The following is an 18169-nucleotide window of genomic DNA, read 5'->3' as shown; positions in this document are numbered from 1 at the left end:
TGACTTTTCTCTCTGAGTGTCTATTAGTATTTGATGGCAGTGATTCTTGAAAAGTTAATTAATCAACGTTAAAGTAGAAATCTTTTATGCAGATAATTGATTATGATTAACACCATTTTATTAGTGAAAACAGATAGAGCAGATATAGACTTTCTATGCAAAGTAATACATATTTTCTATGAAAATATCTGGCATCGCTGTGCACAGCCGATGAAACACACACACTTCACAGCGTTATGTTGACGTATAGTGGAATGAAACCAGTGCTACTAGATTTACCACAATGGTTATTTCAATAGTATTTAACACGCTCTTTCTGGTAATATTCGAAGCCGAAACAATTTTATTGCAATATTAATATCAACAATATAATTAAACTAATTTCACGGATACCAAAAACATACCTTTTGATGATAATTTGAAGAAGAAAAACAATTTTTGTTTTGTAACATTATGAGATAACTTGGCAACTTTGCGAAACCAAATGAGATGAAAACAAAGCGCAATCAAGTGAACTAAGTGAAAAACTTTCATCTCATATTTTTGAAGACTTTTTTTGCTTGTCGGGTAATTTTTGAAGTTTTTGATCGTTAACTAAACAAGTGGCAAGTGAACATTACTAATTATGAAGTCATCCAGCATTCAATGGTAGTGTAATTTTGCGAAATAGTGATCATGTTTTGAGACGAATCGATTAGTAGATAATCAGAAACATGACGAACTGTAAATCTTGAGACGAAAATGTGACCTAAATTGAAAAGTGAGTTTATTTTAAATGAAAAAAAAAGATCACTGATGAATTTAAAACCATTTCTTTCAATGGGAAAGTTTGACAATAGCTTTTATAATCATTTTAAAACATTTCACAGTTTTGTTCAGGTAGGTTGTAAAATATTATTCATGTTCAAAGTAATGAGGTGACGGGATGAGATGGAAATAGGAGCTCAGATGAAATAGGGAGCCGTTACCCTACCGGGTCATAAGTTTAGTTTAAGTTCTTCGATATTAATCACGGACGAGTACACCTAACTTGAAAGTTGGATCTAAACTCAACATATTACCATAGTCATATCGAGTTTCTAGTTCAGATCCTGATTCTGGAACTGGATCTGGTCTTAATATATTGCTGGTCTAGATCCAGATCCTGCCTAAGTAGCATGTTAGTTTATTTTTACTATTCTAATAACTGTTGTGTTATGGAAAAAGCGCAATTTTTCTGTGTTGTGCAACATATCTTTAAGTTCTTTCGTTGTTACGAATATTTATTCACAACGATTGTGCAACTAATACAAAAACTCATGCGTCGATCCCATCACAAAGGCAATAATAAAATCAGCGAAAAAACAATTGTGAAACTCGTGTAAACTACTACTTGATGAAAACAATACATGGAATGACGTTTACAAAAATGTAACAAACATAATTCCTAATCAATAAGTTTCACATTTGATGTTCAATACAACTGCTCTTAACATGAACATGGGTCTTGTAAAATAATCTGCACATGAAAAATGATAATGCTTCATATTGTAGAATTGATCTTTTGTGTTTTTGTAAATGAAAAATAAACAACGAACAATATTTATATGGTGAAGCATGTATTCGTAGGTCCGAAATTTTCAAGCACCTTTTAATTAACGTGTTTTGATGATTGTCCCGCCATATGGTAATATGGTAGGATCTGGAGCTGGATGATTAGCCTTTGCCTTCAGACCCGTACCCAGGATTTCGTTTCGGGAGGGGCCTAAAGATACAAAAATAATGTTACTGAAGATTGCTGATGTACATAATTATCGGTGTGCGTTTTACGAGTGTTTTTACCAGACACTTTAAACTTTTCCACTGGAACTGTTATTTGATTACATTTCTTCAGGTTTACTGTCCTGTTATTTCTGTAACACATGTCTGAGACCTTCTAAATAATTATATATCTGTTTTTGATTTTAGAAAGAGCCAGGGCCCCACGCCCCTCCCTCTGGGTACGTGACTGTTTGCCACTATCTGGTTCTGGATTAGGTCTGGAACTGGACTAGGCATATTATATGCTCAGGACTTAAATATAATTCTGGACCAGGATCTCGACAATATTGTAAGCCCAGGCTTAGCTTCAGGATTCACCAGAATTCTGGATCTGGCCTGAACTTAAAACCTGAACCGGGATTCGGGACCTTGATCTGAATTCTGGACCTGAATCATGGAATATAATTCTGGATTTTAATATCGCAATTTAAAAAAAACTGTATTCGGAACCTGACTTCTGGGAAATTGGAATCAAATTCTGGCCCAAGAAATTTGTTTCCGCAGAGCTGATTTGAAAAATGCGACGCATAGTACAGTAAGGCGTATTTACGAAAAAAAAGTCTTTCAGGTGCAATAATAATAGGATAACCATATTTATCCTCATGATTATTTGGTCCTACATAAAGGATTTAATTCACGTTTCATATAATAACAATTTTATAACGAATATATTTTATTCGTAAACTGTAGTGATTTTAGTAACAATACAATTCATCTTAATATCCAAACAAATGCTATTTGTTGCTGTAATTTAATATTTTCTACCTCACAATCACTATGTCTGAATAATTATAAATGTTATACTATCATTAACGATTAATATTTCTTTCTCTTACTTTCCAGATACCAACTGATTTCTAAATTGTAGTATTGATAGGGCATTAAAATAAACGTCATTTTATCACCCGGAAATTAATACAGCATTCCGATTCATAACGGAAGAAAAAGTTCAGTGAAATATTGTAATAATAAAAATAAAAAAAAAGACTGTTAGTGATACTCTTAAACATTTAGTAAAAAGTAGCGAGAGAATAACAGAAATTCTACGATAATTAAAATACAGTGTCATTCAACCAACTAACATTTTGTTGATGCACGCAACAAGCGAACTTACACCGACTGCAGTGCTGGAATCTACCGGAAAATTTGCTCCATTTTCTTCACTCTCAATAATGTTTCTGTAAGGCACACGCTACATTTTCCAACTGAAACGGGAAAATAGAAGAATAGACTTGTGTTACGTACGATACTGAGAGTGTTTTCATACCCCGGCTCCGACAGCCAGGCTGTATTCAAGTGCAGAATAGCAAAGGATAAAAAAATATCATAACATATCCCATACAATCAAATAAAATCACTTTACACACTTTGCTCTATAAACGGAGTAATAACATCACATACCGCGTGCTGTCGTTTTTGCTCCGACGGAAGTCAGAAGCTGTGCCGAACGAATCCGTGAGAGCAACTGAAGGTGCCCCTATGAAGCGGCACACGACACGTTAAGCCGTGTGGCTGAGCAGTAAGAGAGGTGAATTCAACACCCACCCACCCAGCGAGCTAGTCTCGTTTCACCGACAGTGAATTGTGTTTTTAGGTGAAAAGCGCGCACGCCGGCTTCCGTCGTCGGTTTGCCCCGGTGTGTAACCGTCAGCACCTTTTTGCTTCCGCTTTCCGCACTCATTCGTTGTTTTTCCAGCCGATAGAGCGACTGCTACGGAAAGGACATTTCCCTGCCGAACCCGAGAGCCGTGACGCAAGAGATAGAGGCAAGAGAGTGGGAGAGTGAGATCAAGCACGAAAAGAGGCAAAGGGCCGACGGTGTAGCAGAACTCCATTAAATCCAAGCGAAAATACGCAGCAAAAAACTGAAGTTAAATAACACAGGAAAGAGAGTGGAATTAACGAGCGGGTTTCACTTTGCGAGCAAAAAAAGAGAGCGAATCGGCAATACAGAGGCACACCGAGCTCGTATAATCAATTGGGTAAGTGCACGTTTCAATATCGTAATATAAAAGTAATTTAATTTAACGGATTTTAATGAATGCCAGTAAAGCGGTGCAGGCTGCATGTTGAACGGATCCTATGAGCACGGGGGAAGGCCTGGAATGTGAAATAAAAAGAAATAGAGAGCATTGCTCGTGATTCTGAATAGGGTTATTTATTTTGTTTTCATAGTGGTACAAACAACCGTTTCTTTGTAGCAGTTTGTAGCTGCAGTCTATGCGGAAAATTTTTCAATGTGTATCATGTTATAATCGGTGAAGAGGAGTGTATTTTCATAATCTATACCAGCAGTCTATGCTCTAATAAATTCCTAAAAATGTACTCCAATCTTGAACGTTATTTAATTATATCCTGCTCTGTTCATACTTCTAAAAGCGTACATTTATGCACTACTCATACTACTATTGGCTTCGCTTATCAAACTTCATGTTTCTTTCACCATGTCATTCACATGAATAAAATCTCCGCACTGTTGCGATTTTGTATTTATTATGCTTCAGAAAGCTAAACTATATCGTAGGGCTACACAGAACCGAACCACACAAACAAGAATAATGAAATATTTTATTTATCTGTGATTTTTATTAATTTTCTTGTCAAAAAAGATAAACTACTATCAAACTTTCAACTTTGTCTCCAGTAGGCTACCTACCTCATCTTTTATACTAACAAATTACGAACATCCAAATAGTACATTTGTTAAATAACACAACTATTTTCAATAGGATCATTCTGATCAATAAAACGTATACTAGTAGCTTAGGTTATTATTTTACAACAATAGGCTTGAAAAAACATTTAACTCAAACGTGTATAGCAAGTATATTATCAGGTGTACAACTTTGCTTCCGCCGTTTTTTCCTAAATTAAAAGCTTTATTACGAAAAAGTGCTTACAGATGTATTGTTCAAAGTAAAATTTGTCGTTAGCGACAAATTTCTCCCATCTTTCCCGCAATTTTGCGGACCCCGGCTCGTAAAAAGGAGTCCTCTTTTGACGCTATCCATGAAGCAATCCATTTTACAAACTTTTCGAAGGATTGAAAATGTTGATCTGTCAGGCCGTGTGCCATCGAACGGAATAGGCGGATATCAGAAGGAGCGACATTTGGAGAATACGGCGGGTAGGACAAGACTTCTCATTTCAGCGTTTCCAGGTACTTTTTGACCACTTTTGCGACGTGAGGTCGAACATTGTTGTGGTAGAGGATGACTTTGTCATGTCGCTCTTGATATTGTGGCCGCTTTTCTTTTAGCGAGACGTTTTGAAATGGCTTGCTGACTCGCTCCCAACGATTCGGCAAGCTCTTCTTGGGTTTGGCACGAATCTTCATCAAGCAATGCTTCTAGTTGTTCATCTTTGAAGGTTTTTTCTCTTCCACCACCATGTTTGTCTTCGACATCGGAATCACCATTTGTAAAACGTTGAAAGCACTCCGGACACGTTCTTCGTCAGAGCAGCATCACCGTAAGTTTCTGAAAGCATTCGATGCACTTCAGCTGCACTTTTTTCGAATTGTAACAGAAAAGTAAAACTTCCCGCAAATGGCGAGAATTGGGCACATAAACAGACTTTTCGAATGTAAATAATACGAAAACAAGAACAACTGTCACTGTAACGGCGATGACAATTCGTTAGGCACTGTACACACTCACTTTAAAGGCATTATCATCTATGTATTTGGACCAGCCTCAACCGGTACATCCACCTATCGGAAAACGGCGGAAGCAAAGTTGTACACCTCATAATAAAAAGTACTATTCTTAAATTTACTGGTGATTGAACGTGTTAATCAGAACACGTCAACTTGCTTAGTTTGTCATCTTCTTCAAATTCAAAACGGATTAATGGTACCTAAACATCAAAAAGAAAATATTTTAGGTTACTTGGCTCCGGTTTGTCGTTAAAGTTTCATAGTTCCATATGTGAGCATTTTCGTACGGTTTCGACGAGTACAATTGAAGTTTCAGGTGAACCCAAGATGGCGACTTCCACTCTATCGAGATGATTTTGAATTCTTACAATATTTGTAGTTTTGGAAATGTTTTAAGTCGTTTTCAAATCCAAGATAAAGTCTTTGTGTAATTCTCAAAAATCTTACATTAGGTTTGATCCACTAATTTAACTATTTGCCATAAAATTAAATTAAATAAGTATGAATTGAAAACATTAAGGTAGCGCTTCGCCGTGGTCAGATGAAGTTCGCTGTCTATCCCGGGGCTTCACGCACTTTACTCAAAATTGCGAGAGCGGGGAAGAAAACGGAAATTCCAAGAACATACGATTCTAGATAATTAAATTTTCTATCGATTCGTATATAAATTGTGCCCGATAAACGTGTGAGTTGTAAAAATAAATGAGTTTTTCCTTAGTCTTTCGCACAAGAAAACAAAAGTCGCACGAAATCTCGCGAAAGAAATGCTTTCTAACTGATATTTTCCGTCAAATGCATAGTAAAATCTTTTATCTACAATCGTATGTTTTTTATTTTTCATGAATCGGGTTAGTTTTTGAGAAATTAGCAATTTCGGCGACAAAGCAAGAGGAAGCATTGAATTGTCTCGCTTCGACCTGACCACGGCGAAGCGCTACCTTAAATGTAATCTTAATTGGCAGTGTAGCTACACCTCTTTATTTTTACTTTTCTCTGTAGAAAGGTAATAGAAATGCTGAAAAAAAACTTTCGATCGGAGCATCGGAAACCCATTAATGTTATATACCGTTCGACGAGACCAAAAATGTGTGTATTCCCTTTTCAAAGATATTTTTACTGCTTAAACATTCTTGAAGATGGTTTGACCGATATCAACAAATTTAAGCTCATTAGAAAGCTATTGTTGGACTATTGATCAAGTTCGAAGATCTTGGCTTTCACTTCTAGTTCCGGAGATATAATGGTATAAGTGACGTAACCGACAGCGGTGTTATTTTTCTACCGCAAAGTTTCTCAGAGATGGCTAAGCCGATTTTTCCAGGCCAAAGTCGTTTGAAAGCTGCTATTGAATTTTGGATGAAATTCGAACATCACATGGTTGTCGATTTCGGTTCTGAAAATATAATAGTATAAGTGACACAACCGACAGACCGCACATTATTTACCGGTAGAATTTTCTCGAAGCTGACTCAACAAATTTCGATAAACTTTGGCGTATTTGGAAGCTAACAATGTCAATCAGATTTGGAAGGGTTGTGACGAACATTTCCGATTCGGGAGATGTAATCTTATAAGTGACCCAACCGACAACTCCCAGTATTTTTCAATAAAACAAAATTCCTTATAGATGGGAGAATTTATTTCAAAAGACTTAGACTCGTTTGAAAACTACTATTAGCGTATTTGCAACTCCAAGTTCCATTTTCCTAAGCTAGTAGGTAGCTGTGCAATGAACAACAACTCCATTCAAAGACTCCCCGTAACACCATTCAAAGATGGCGATTTTAGGTTTATTAATATTCCTTAAACCCTTTACAATCTGGGTATTTTCGGAACGATTTTAATGAGCAGGTTTCGGATAACGATGCTGGAGGTGGTTCCAAAATCCAAAAGGAGGGTTTCCGGAACGGTATGCCTATTTATGAATACATGCCAGAAAACGATATTTGATCTGGTTCAGAAATCCAAGATGGCGAGCTCCTGTTTACTGATATATTTTCAAACCTCCACAGCATGGGTATTTTCACAAGTTTGATGAGTAGATGCAGGAAAGCGATGTTAAGGGTGGTTCCGAAATCCAAGGTGGTGGTTTAATATTTAGTGACATTTTTTCAATACCTTCCAATGTGCGTAATTTAGGTGCGAAAATTTCAATGAACCGGATATCACCATTATGAATTTCGTAACGACCTCAAACAGTTTCAAGAACTACCAATAAACCGGAAGCCACCATCTTGAATCTTAAAAGAATCTCAAACATCGTGCTCCGTTACAAACTCATCAAACCCGTTCCAAAAATACGCATCTTCTGGGTGGTTTCATAAAATATCAATTAACCGAAGTCGCTATCATGGATTTCGGAATCATCTCGAACATCGTTTTCCGACATCTACTCATCAAATCCCTTTCTAAAATACGCATATTGTTATCAGAGATGCCAGGTTTACAGCTTCATCTACAAATCTCCAGATTTCTTGTAAAGTGCTGCAGACATTTTTTGCTGCAGACTTTTTTGCAGACTCTTGAAAATCTAATATTTCGCAGACTTTCATCTAAATTTACAGACTTTTGAAATGGCTGCGATGTTTTTTTTTTGCACGCCAAGCCAATTTTGTGTATCATACTTTATAGATGCCGAAGACATTTTTTCGGGTTTACATACTTTTGCATCCATATCTGAATATTTTTTGCAATTTTTACCTGAAATCTCTGATTGTAAAGGTTTTTCAGGAATATTGTGTTTTGAAACGACTCCAAAAATTATTTTCTTGGACCTACTCTTAACATCCATTCCGAAAATATCCATGTGACTGGGGTTTTTCTACATTTACTACACAAAACATTTCTTATGAAGTAAATGTCAAATAACGTAATTTTTTATGCCGTATTCATATAAAAAGGTTATGCAAACATTGCGAAAACCGATTTTTGAATCAAGGGCCGGAGGGCCGAGTGTCATATGCCATTCGATTCAAAGGCACAAATCTCCAAATAACTAGAGGAACGTGCTACTTCATGAACTTAGATTCAAAGGAAAGATCTTGCAGGCCCATACAAAATTCCTGAATTTTATTCGAATTCGACCTCCGGCTCCGGAATTACAGTGTGATATGTGCAAAAAAAAGAAAACAAGTGCACTAATTTTTTTCAGAGGTGGCTAAACCGATTCTCATAATCTTAGATTCAAATGAATGGTACAATTGTTCCATTTAAAATTCATGGATTTTATTTCGATCCGACTTCCGGTTCCAGATATACAGGGTGATTAGTATAAAAAATACTATTTCAAATTATTTTCATCCGGATCCAACTTCCGATTCCGATTTCGGAATTATAGGGTAAAAATTTGATACCACCACTAAAAGCGGCGAAACAAAATATGCAAAAAAATCTAAACAAGCCTCGAAAATACTCCAATCGGTAGCCACTATCAATAGACAACCCAACAAATTAATTCTTCCGATTCCGGAAGTACCGTAAATAATGGTCATATATTCCAAAATGGATCACCATCCGAGATGGCTTGACCGATTTTTACAAACTTAGATTCAAAGGCCTTGTAGTTTCATATTGAATTCCTGAATTTCGTCCGAATATTCCATCCGGTTCCGAAATTACAGTTGAAAGTTGTGTTCACCAAATCTCTGCAAACGGACAGCTGACCTAAGTCTATGAGCTTAAAATGATCTTGCTAAGTCGGAAGACTCGGAAGTTCTTTCCATGAAAGTTGGTGAAGTGTGAAACGAACAAATTTATGTTGAATAACTTCAATTCGTCAAATATCGCATAAAGGTTATAATTATGTCGAATTGATGCTCGAAAATAGTTTCGATTGATTTAGGAATTGTTCGGTGTGTGGTTTATTTAAATATATTTAGGAGAATCTACCTGTGAGGAAACTGGTGGAGAGATTAGGTACATTGCAGGCGTACTTGTTGGGTGACCATTTGACGTTTGTGTCTTGCGCGTCATTTTCCCATGCTTCAAATAATTGGACCTGCCCTGAGGCGGAGTTTCTGGTCGGGCAGCCTTTAGACTTGACAAGTGATCCTCGTAAGAGGTGGTGCGTAAGCCACTTGTTCGTGAGTCCGGGAAACGATACGGCAAACTGTTCCGTGGCACCGTAGTGTATGCTACAATGTCCAACTGGGATTGCAAAAATCTAGCATCATCGGTGGTTTCGATAGGATGGAAGAGTTAGAAATCGTTAGGAAAGGTTAATTTCATAAAAGTTTAGTAAAACGGTCAAATCATTTAGGTAGAGCAAAAATAAGAATGATCCTAGATGACTACCCTGAGGAACGCCGGAGGTGACAACAAATGCAGTCACAGATTTTCATATTTTTTTTACGATAAGTACGCACAGTTTTTACAGCTGAACGATTGCTTTCAATGTACGTCGTTGAAATTCCGACGTTGTGGTACAGACGTTTTTGAATATGAATGATTTGTCAAAATCGGATGGCGGAGTTTATTCAACATTCGGATGGCGGAGTTTGTTCAACATTTTAATAGGTTCTGTCTAGATGCATCTACTTATAATCATACTACAATATTTGTAGTAGTAGATCATTTCAATATAAAAGTGTGTTAACTGTCCGTAACGCAGCTGTTCCTCAATAAATGAAATGATAATGGTGCCTTCCTCATTAACATTTCACGAGAAATCGATACAAGTTTCATATTAGACATTTTATATAAGTCTTTCCGGAACCGAAATCGGGGGACTGTCACGGTTGCAATAAGTATTTAGGTCCATTAAATAGCCTACAAGTTCGAATAGTTTTACAATTGGCTTCGAAAATTTCGTACTTTTTTGTGTCGTCAACTATATGAAGGTTAGAAAATTTTACCTTTCATTATCCTGGAAGCCGAATCCGGATAAAATTCAACCTCATTAAATAGGATAATACGGTTATTCTACGTTTCGTCTTTGACTCATCAGTGCGTAGCAGCTTATGTTGAGCTGCTAGTGCAACCTGGCGGCTCAACATAAACCGCTTGGCAGACGTAAAGTTAATGCTATTTGCAAAACACTTTTTGCTATTACACCGAAGTCTTTTGGCTATTACAACTGACGTGTCGGACGAAATATGGCTTTTATTTAAATCAGTTCAGTCACGGTTAGTTGGTTTTGGTTGAAGACTCATCACCTTGTAATTCCGGAATCGGAAGTCGGATCCGGATGAAATTCAGTCGGAATGGTTTGATCGTCACCTGACAAAGCCTATCGATCGGAATTGACCTCGTTTTTCCGTGTTCGGTTCAGCCATCTCCGAGAAAAGTTAGAACAAAAAACGTTACATACACACACATTTTCCCCAAACATCGGCTCTAGCCATTGTTATAATATACATAGAAGATTCAAGCGACCTCAGGCAAGTATTTTTTGAATTCCTTCCCTAGAGAACTCAAAATCTCGAAATACCACTAGTTACGTCATATGAGTGAAGATTTCTGCTTGAGTAAAAAATAAATTTATATTTATTTATATTATTATAGCTCTTTTATACAGGATCGTGTATAAGAATGATGTGTGTAATATCGTACTATATTCAGAGGTTATAATTGGTTAATTTTGAAGACTTTAGATTCGGAAACGATTGGTAAAAAAAGGACATTGGAGGCAAACTGGTGTATATATAAACACTCGTCGATAACTTCATTTGCAAGATATCGATAGTCTATCTGTAAAAGTTTGATTTTGATTTCAATCTGATGCAAACATTACTTTGAAGAGGGGACGCTCGATGGATATGAAACAGGTCATCGAAAGGCGATTTAGCTAGCAAACAAAAAGTTAATAAGAACATTCTGTGAATTCGTGAAAGTACCTATTGTTAAGCATGTTTTATGTTGAATTAATAATATTTGAAAACTTTAACAAATTTTCGAAACTGGGCCATGTTTCAGCCGTCATGAATTAATGGAGTCACATGGTAGTTTTTTTTTCAAAATGGGGGATCTAAAATATATATTTATTTATTTATTTATTTGGCCTTTAACCACTAGGGTCATTCAGCCCTGAGGGAACGAGAGGAAAACGGTGTGTACATTTCGAATTCTTAGAGAATAGGCAAAAAAAACGCGTTCCGGGTGAGTGTTGATTCGGTCCATGGTTACGGGTTTCGATGAGTCATCTTGTTCTTCGTTGTTTGGTTCAGTTGTTTACAGATTTTCACTGTTCTAGAGGGCGTCAAGTATCTTGGCGTCTCGCAGAAAAGGTAATAGCACCTCCTTTCGGACGGGGTCATTTGAGAGGATGTCCCGAATGGGAGACGGAAAGTCGTACTGGTGGCGGAGTGTTTCAAATTCCCGACAATTGACTAAGAGGATCTAAAATAGTAATGTTGAACAGAATCGAAATAGTTTCAAATTGCTCAACATTTATGTTATGTAGAAAAATCCAAATTCTAAAACAAAACGTAGAAGACTTATAGAGTAAGTGCTGAAAACAAAAATTCAAAATCAAAGTAAAACCAATTCCTCACAAATTACTGAAATATTCCCTTAATCTTGGATTCACAATCTGAAAACCAAATTCCCTCATCTTGTCATTATTTTTAATTGAGTTCTTGATCCAAAGAAAAATAGGAAGATCAAAAGTTTAAACGGAATACATAGGGTTGACCTGAGTTTGTATTCATCAAAATATGTATTTCGTTTAAGTGTATTCTACTGATCCACACAAGAAATCCACTCGGATATGTTTGCAATTAAAATTGATTCAATTATGTAACAAAAAGTGACAATGCATTGCTTTCGAAAATACTAATGCAAATAATATCTTCGTGGCACGTGCACTCTAAATGCGCTTGCGATAATGTGCAGTAACAATCAACCAGAGCCCGTGCAAAAGGCAACAATGCAACAATCGAATCACAATGTGTTGTCTTGGGAAGAAGGAAAAGTGTAGAAAGCAAGAATTGAAATGAACAAAATGAAAATAAGTGGAAAATCAGCACGGCGAGCCTGAGATACCGGAAGAGAAGTTGAGTGAAAATGGCAAGAAATTTATATCACTTTTCCACTCGATTATCTTTGAACGTGGAAAATTGATGTATACGATTTATAAATAAACACTGTCTGTTGAAGTGACTAATTCCAGCTTTCCAGCAGGAGGAAATCAAAGTGAAAACAGTTTCATGCTTGTTTAATTTCCTAATGTGTTTAGATTTTCCTTCTCCTGACATCTTTCAGCCAGTATTGAATTGATGAAACAATCGTTTCTCGAGCAATATCGAAGCAATTTACAAAAATGTACAGGTATAACGCCATCAGTAAGGTGCACGGAATCCGTTTTGCCGTTATTATGTGGAAATGTTATACACTCATCGGCAAAAATCGGCATTTGAATCAGTTCGTCGAGATCGCAAAACGTATGCGTCTATGTGATCAATGATATCACTCATTTTCCGCAAACTCCGGAAATTTATTAGGATTCGAAATTCCGAAATTACAGGGCCATAGACGATGAAAAAAGATATAAGGTCGTTCATTCAGATTTAACACCTGATTCCAGAAAATTCAAAGTAAGTTTCAATCTCAAAAATGTGTTATTATGAGTAACGATTTACGATTTGAGTTTTTATGAGAGAAATCCTTAAAACTGGTTTTTCTGGTTAGTTTGATTTGAAAAATTTTACGATCGCATTGCTATTAAGCTTTATCCGGATTCAACTTTCGGTTCCGGATCACAAAGTTGATCATTTGTCAATGTTATTAATTGGATTATGATATAATTTAATGTTATGGACGTTATGTTGAATGTTCGGTAGAGTGCCAAAAAAAATTATCTCGAATTTTCTAAACCGATAGTGATTTTCAAACTCCAGTCGCATCTTATTTGAAGATTTTTCTACATCCCTGAGTAGAATTTTTCAATTTTATTGTTTCGAGAGGACATCTCAGTTCCACGTTCAATGCATTCCAAAGACATCTTCCATCGAAAAAAAACTTCAATGTCGGAAATTTCAGATAAACTATTAGAACAAAATTTTGTTATTTTTTACATTCATGTCATTCATGAATCATAATGAGGAAACTTGTTGTTTTTCAGTAAAATCATATTCTAATATTTCCACGACTTTTTTTCATCAAAATCATAAAGTTTTTTAAATGTCTGTAAATTGTTCAAGGTTAAACTTTTTTATTTTCGAAAAGGAACTGATCGCATTAGCGTCTAAAATTAATTTTCAAATAAAACTTAGAATCAAAATAAAGAAAACAATAAAATATAAGATTATTTTTCTATTTTTCATATTCCGATATTCATCTAACCAGAGACCATTTTGTAGAACATTCGTGCAAATCAAATGGCTTACCATACTGAAAATATGAGCAAAGCTGAAGTAAGTTGATTCTGTGTTTGCTACCTTTTCGGCTGTTTATTTCTGAAACATCTACAATTAAAGTTGAAATATCATAACAGAATCCAAGGGGCAAAAGACAGTTCGCTTTCACATCTCATCCAAGTCAGTCGATATAACAAAACCGCTTACGTTCGGGACAGAAGAAACCAAGTACAGTATTGTGTAGTGAACAATAGAACGACCTCGAAATGAGTGAACCAAGCGAACAAAAGCTACCGCCGACACGAAAGAATTCAATTGTTGTTGACTTCAGGCAGTGCAAAATTCGACCTTCGATACGAGAACTTGAAGGTTTGCTTAAGGAGCAAATGCATCTTGACATTAAACGTGTGCATTTACTTCAATGCAATAAGACAAATAATGTTGTTTACATCCAGTTTTATAAACAGTTGGATGCAATTCAATTCGCAAAAGACAATAACAATGTGCACTATGTGGAGCACGAGAACACTAAGTACAACATTCCAGTATATATGAAAGATAGTGCTATAGAAGTGCGTGTGCATGATCTTCCCTCAAGCGTCAGCGATTCTTATATTCGTAAAACTATGTCCCAATACGAAGGGAGATTCTCTCTATCGAAAAAGAAAAATGGAAGAACTTTTTCCCCGGTATCCTTAATGGCGTACGTTTGTTACACATGCGCTTGAAGAAGGCTATACATTCTTATGTGACTTTCGGTCAAGATACAGGAATTCCGTGCAAATCACTTGTTACCTATGACAATCAGATGGCCACATGTCAATATTGCCAAAAAGCTGTTCACTACGGTAAGCCATGTGATAAACTGGACAAGGAGACAACCACACCAAAGAACAACGGTGCTTCCTTCACACCAACTCCAAGCAACCCCAGTAAACCTGTGACAGCCACCAACATCAATGAAGCATCCCCTTCAACGAAACCATCAATATCCCCTATAGAACAAAGTACACCAGCTGCAGTTAACAATTCACCCTCCAACCAACCACCAACTGACATCAATGTAGAACAAGGCGCATCTACAGCAACTCTCAACGAGCCCAAGACTACGATCAACAAGGAAAACGAAAAGAAAATGGAAATCACACACAACACCGACGATGAAGCAATGAATGATGAGATAAGCTGCGGACAAAGTGACCCCCGATCCTCGTTGGATGAAAATGGAAACTCATCTCCCCTTAGAAAAAGGGTGACAACGAGATCCAATAGCAAAAAAAAATTGTTAAGTAACAGAAATATAAGCCAATCGGCCACGTAATGAAGTTCTAACAAAACACGAGGGATCCATTCTTAAGGACGACGAAATGTATGTAAGAACGGATTATGGATAACTTTCCGTACAAAAGTTGTATCAAGCCTTCAGTTGAGATGATGACTTTAGCAAGTTCAAAATCAATTTGACCGATTAACTCGCAAGAAAACTTATGATTTGGTAAGGTATTTGCTGTTACGGACAAAAAAATGCAGATTTTTGTGACAAACAAAATTATGGATTGCAAATAATTGGAAAAACCACAAAACTTTATGCACTTAGCATAAAAAACGTATTTTTCCTTCAATTGAAGCTCATAATAGACCCGAAAGGTTTGGGTAGCTGTCACTACAGCGAAATAGTGGTGCAGTGTTATCAAAACAACGCACAGTGGAACGACTCTTGGTTTGAATGTTAAAAAAAGTAGGGGGTATGTTATTCTATTGTTTAAATGGCTATTTTCCATCAGAAACTTATAGATGGAAAAAAATCCAAAAATTGTTCAGCTGTAACTTTTCAACTGATACTAATCAAAAAATACAATTGTTCAATGTGATTTTAGAGTGCTCAATCGATTTTCTATAATTTCTTCGATACCATTTTTGTACAATTGAAAGTTTTCGAGCTACAGTGATTTGAAAAAAGTGCATACAAGCAATCATTCTCCCGTCTTGAGTCAGATTGGTCTATCCATTGGTGAAAAATAAATGGTTTGTCATACTATTTGATAACCTGCCTCACATATCTGGAGTTGCTTAGTTGTCAAACAAAGATGAAGAGATGTAACGATGGTTGAACCCGTGGAAATATCGATCAATCATAAGACTGAAAAGGGACTGAAAAGACAAATAAATTGAAACTCAAATTCTCTTTATGAAATGATAAAGTATGTTAATGTACGGTGTGAACTGGGACATTGGAAATGCGTAAAGGTATTGGTTGACTTTACAACAGCATTGAAAGTGTTTCCTAATATTGCTTCCAAACATCAGTTTATAATGTAGCGCTTGAAATTCCTTCTAATGGTGCATGTTGAAAACATCGCTAATACAAACATTTATTTATTTATTTATTTGGGGAGCAGGGAAAAGTATGATGAAAATGAAATTAGGCAATCTCTTTCTCCTGCAGGCATAAAACCTCCTCATCATTTGTATCAACAGATTTCAATGATCCAACAGATACATTTGGACTTAGCAATAACAATCAAAACTAACAATTAAAACTAAATCTATAACCCTATAACTAGTTGATGCCACCAAGCATTACATGGCAGTAATAGTGTTCTATCTTAACCCTTTCATGACCATAAGATGTGCAGGACGAAATATGTCAGTACATGACAATATTTTAGCTATTATGGGTGTAAATTAAGAGAATATCACCAGAAAAATATAACAGGGTGCATGAGTTTCCTATAATTTCAGGGGTAATATTTTTCCCTATGATTCTTAGAAATAAATAAAAGAAGAGTTGTGTTTATTATATTGTAACTTAATTTATTGCTTTAATTATCAGAATAGTAAAATAAATATAGCATTCTACGAAACGATTTCATGTACTTGTGGATGTAGTAATTGAAGAATCTATAACCATTTGTATAGAAGGGAAACATATTTCCCTTGAGCGTTGAGGGGGTTAAAAGGTGATAGAGAAGAAAAAAGTGGGTAGGCGAAAGGAGTATAAAGGTTAATTAGGAGGTGGTAAACGAGCGTGGGCTAACGTCGATCTTAGAATCGGCATGTAGATCTTAATAGTGACCAAAAAGATGGTGGCAGGAAGAGAAAACGACGGAGTTAGAACCGACATGTAGATCTAATTAGTGATCGAAGAATTCATGGTGGAAGACAGAGAAAATAAGGAAGGGATTCAAATCTAGTTAGTTTCCAATGAAGGTAGCAGAGAGACGAAGTGGGGGTTGAAAGAAAATACGATATTGTCAATTACAAAATAAATATTGATCGTTAGCCTAATCTGACAAGTGACTACGAAACAATCGTTTAATCATATTTCGAGATAAATGGAAGTCGAAAACATTGGAACAGTTGTTGAAAGTTCGGCATATACAAGAGAATGGTTCATTATAACCATAATTTGTTCTTGCAATAGGTAATATGAGAAAGGGGTGGAAACGTATATTACGTCGATGAATGTACAGAAAAGATTTGTTCTTCTTACTCTAAAAAACCTTCCCTGGCGGAGCCCGCTGGTGCTTCTACCGTATCCCTTTCGCTACCGGTTGTGATCGGACTTGACTAATTGGAACGACACAGGAAATTTCAGCTAGCTACTTTTGTGACAAATCTGATCAACGGTGATATCGACCCACCGAAGATTTTGTCTCAACTTGACTCGTCGAGCCTTACAACGATCGTTGCGCTCCAGCTTACATCAGCCGAGATTTCATCGAACGACGTTCGAGTATTACGAACCGGTACCCTCATGCTTAAGGACATTTGGTACTGTTGAACATCTTTTGGTTTTAATGAACTCACTAAGACAATTGTATTGTTAGATGAATGAATTTAATAATAAATAAATATACATATGTCATATTCTTGAAGAGAGCAAAATAGTTTGTCAACTAAATGAAACTACTCTCAGATCGGTTATACCATGTCTGAAAAAACGAAGTGAGTTCTACTATTGCAGGTAGTTCCGGAATCGGAATCCGGGAAGCGGTATAAACCAAGTAGGTTGATAAGGTCATCAACTAACACGACCTACAAATTCTATCAGTGTTTAGTCAAATTTAGAACATTTTATACAATTTAAACAATGGTTAGAAGATGAGCGAATTCTATATATTTTTCAAATTTGCAATAGAAGGTAAAACAACGAGCTGAATTCACCTGAAAGCGAAATCTTTCAAGTAGCATACGATGATAAAAATCAATATCTTTACAATAAAACTATGTGCCCGACTTTGTAATCTCTTGAATGGAAAAATTTACAAACTGAAAGGTTTATTGTTAGATCCATATAATCCTCCTCTCTCTCCCGATCACTGCTACGTCCCGGATGTTATGTTTCTCAGTTTGCTTCGCTTTTCTACATCAAAGCTCGGGCGGAGAATTCAATAGAACTATACACGTAGGACAT

The 18169-nt window shown here is 36.3% G+C and overlaps 1 protein-coding gene across 3 annotated transcripts in view; it reads left to right on the top strand.

Moving 5' to 3' along the window:
• LOC131437165 (LIM/homeobox protein Lhx9-like) overlaps positions 1-18169 on the top strand; it is a 301131-nt gene that overhangs the window by 22605 nt on the left and 260357 nt on the right. For 2 of the 3 annotated variants that reach the window (XM_058606335.1, XM_058606333.1), the window contains exon 2: positions 2644-3782. The gene's annotated coding sequence lies outside the window, so the exon portion shown is untranslated. The remainder of the gene's footprint in view (positions 1-2643; positions 3783-18169) is intronic. The other variant, XM_058606334.1, reaches the window with a different exon arrangement.

This window comes from Malaya genurostris, chromosome 3, assembly GCF_030247185.1.
Source record: "Malaya genurostris strain Urasoe2022 chromosome 3, Malgen_1.1, whole genome shotgun sequence".
Lineage (NCBI taxonomy): Eukaryota > Metazoa > Arthropoda > Insecta > Diptera > Culicidae > Malaya > Malaya genurostris.
Note: the sequence above shows the minus strand (reverse complement) of the source record. Positions and strands in the feature narration are given on the sequence as shown.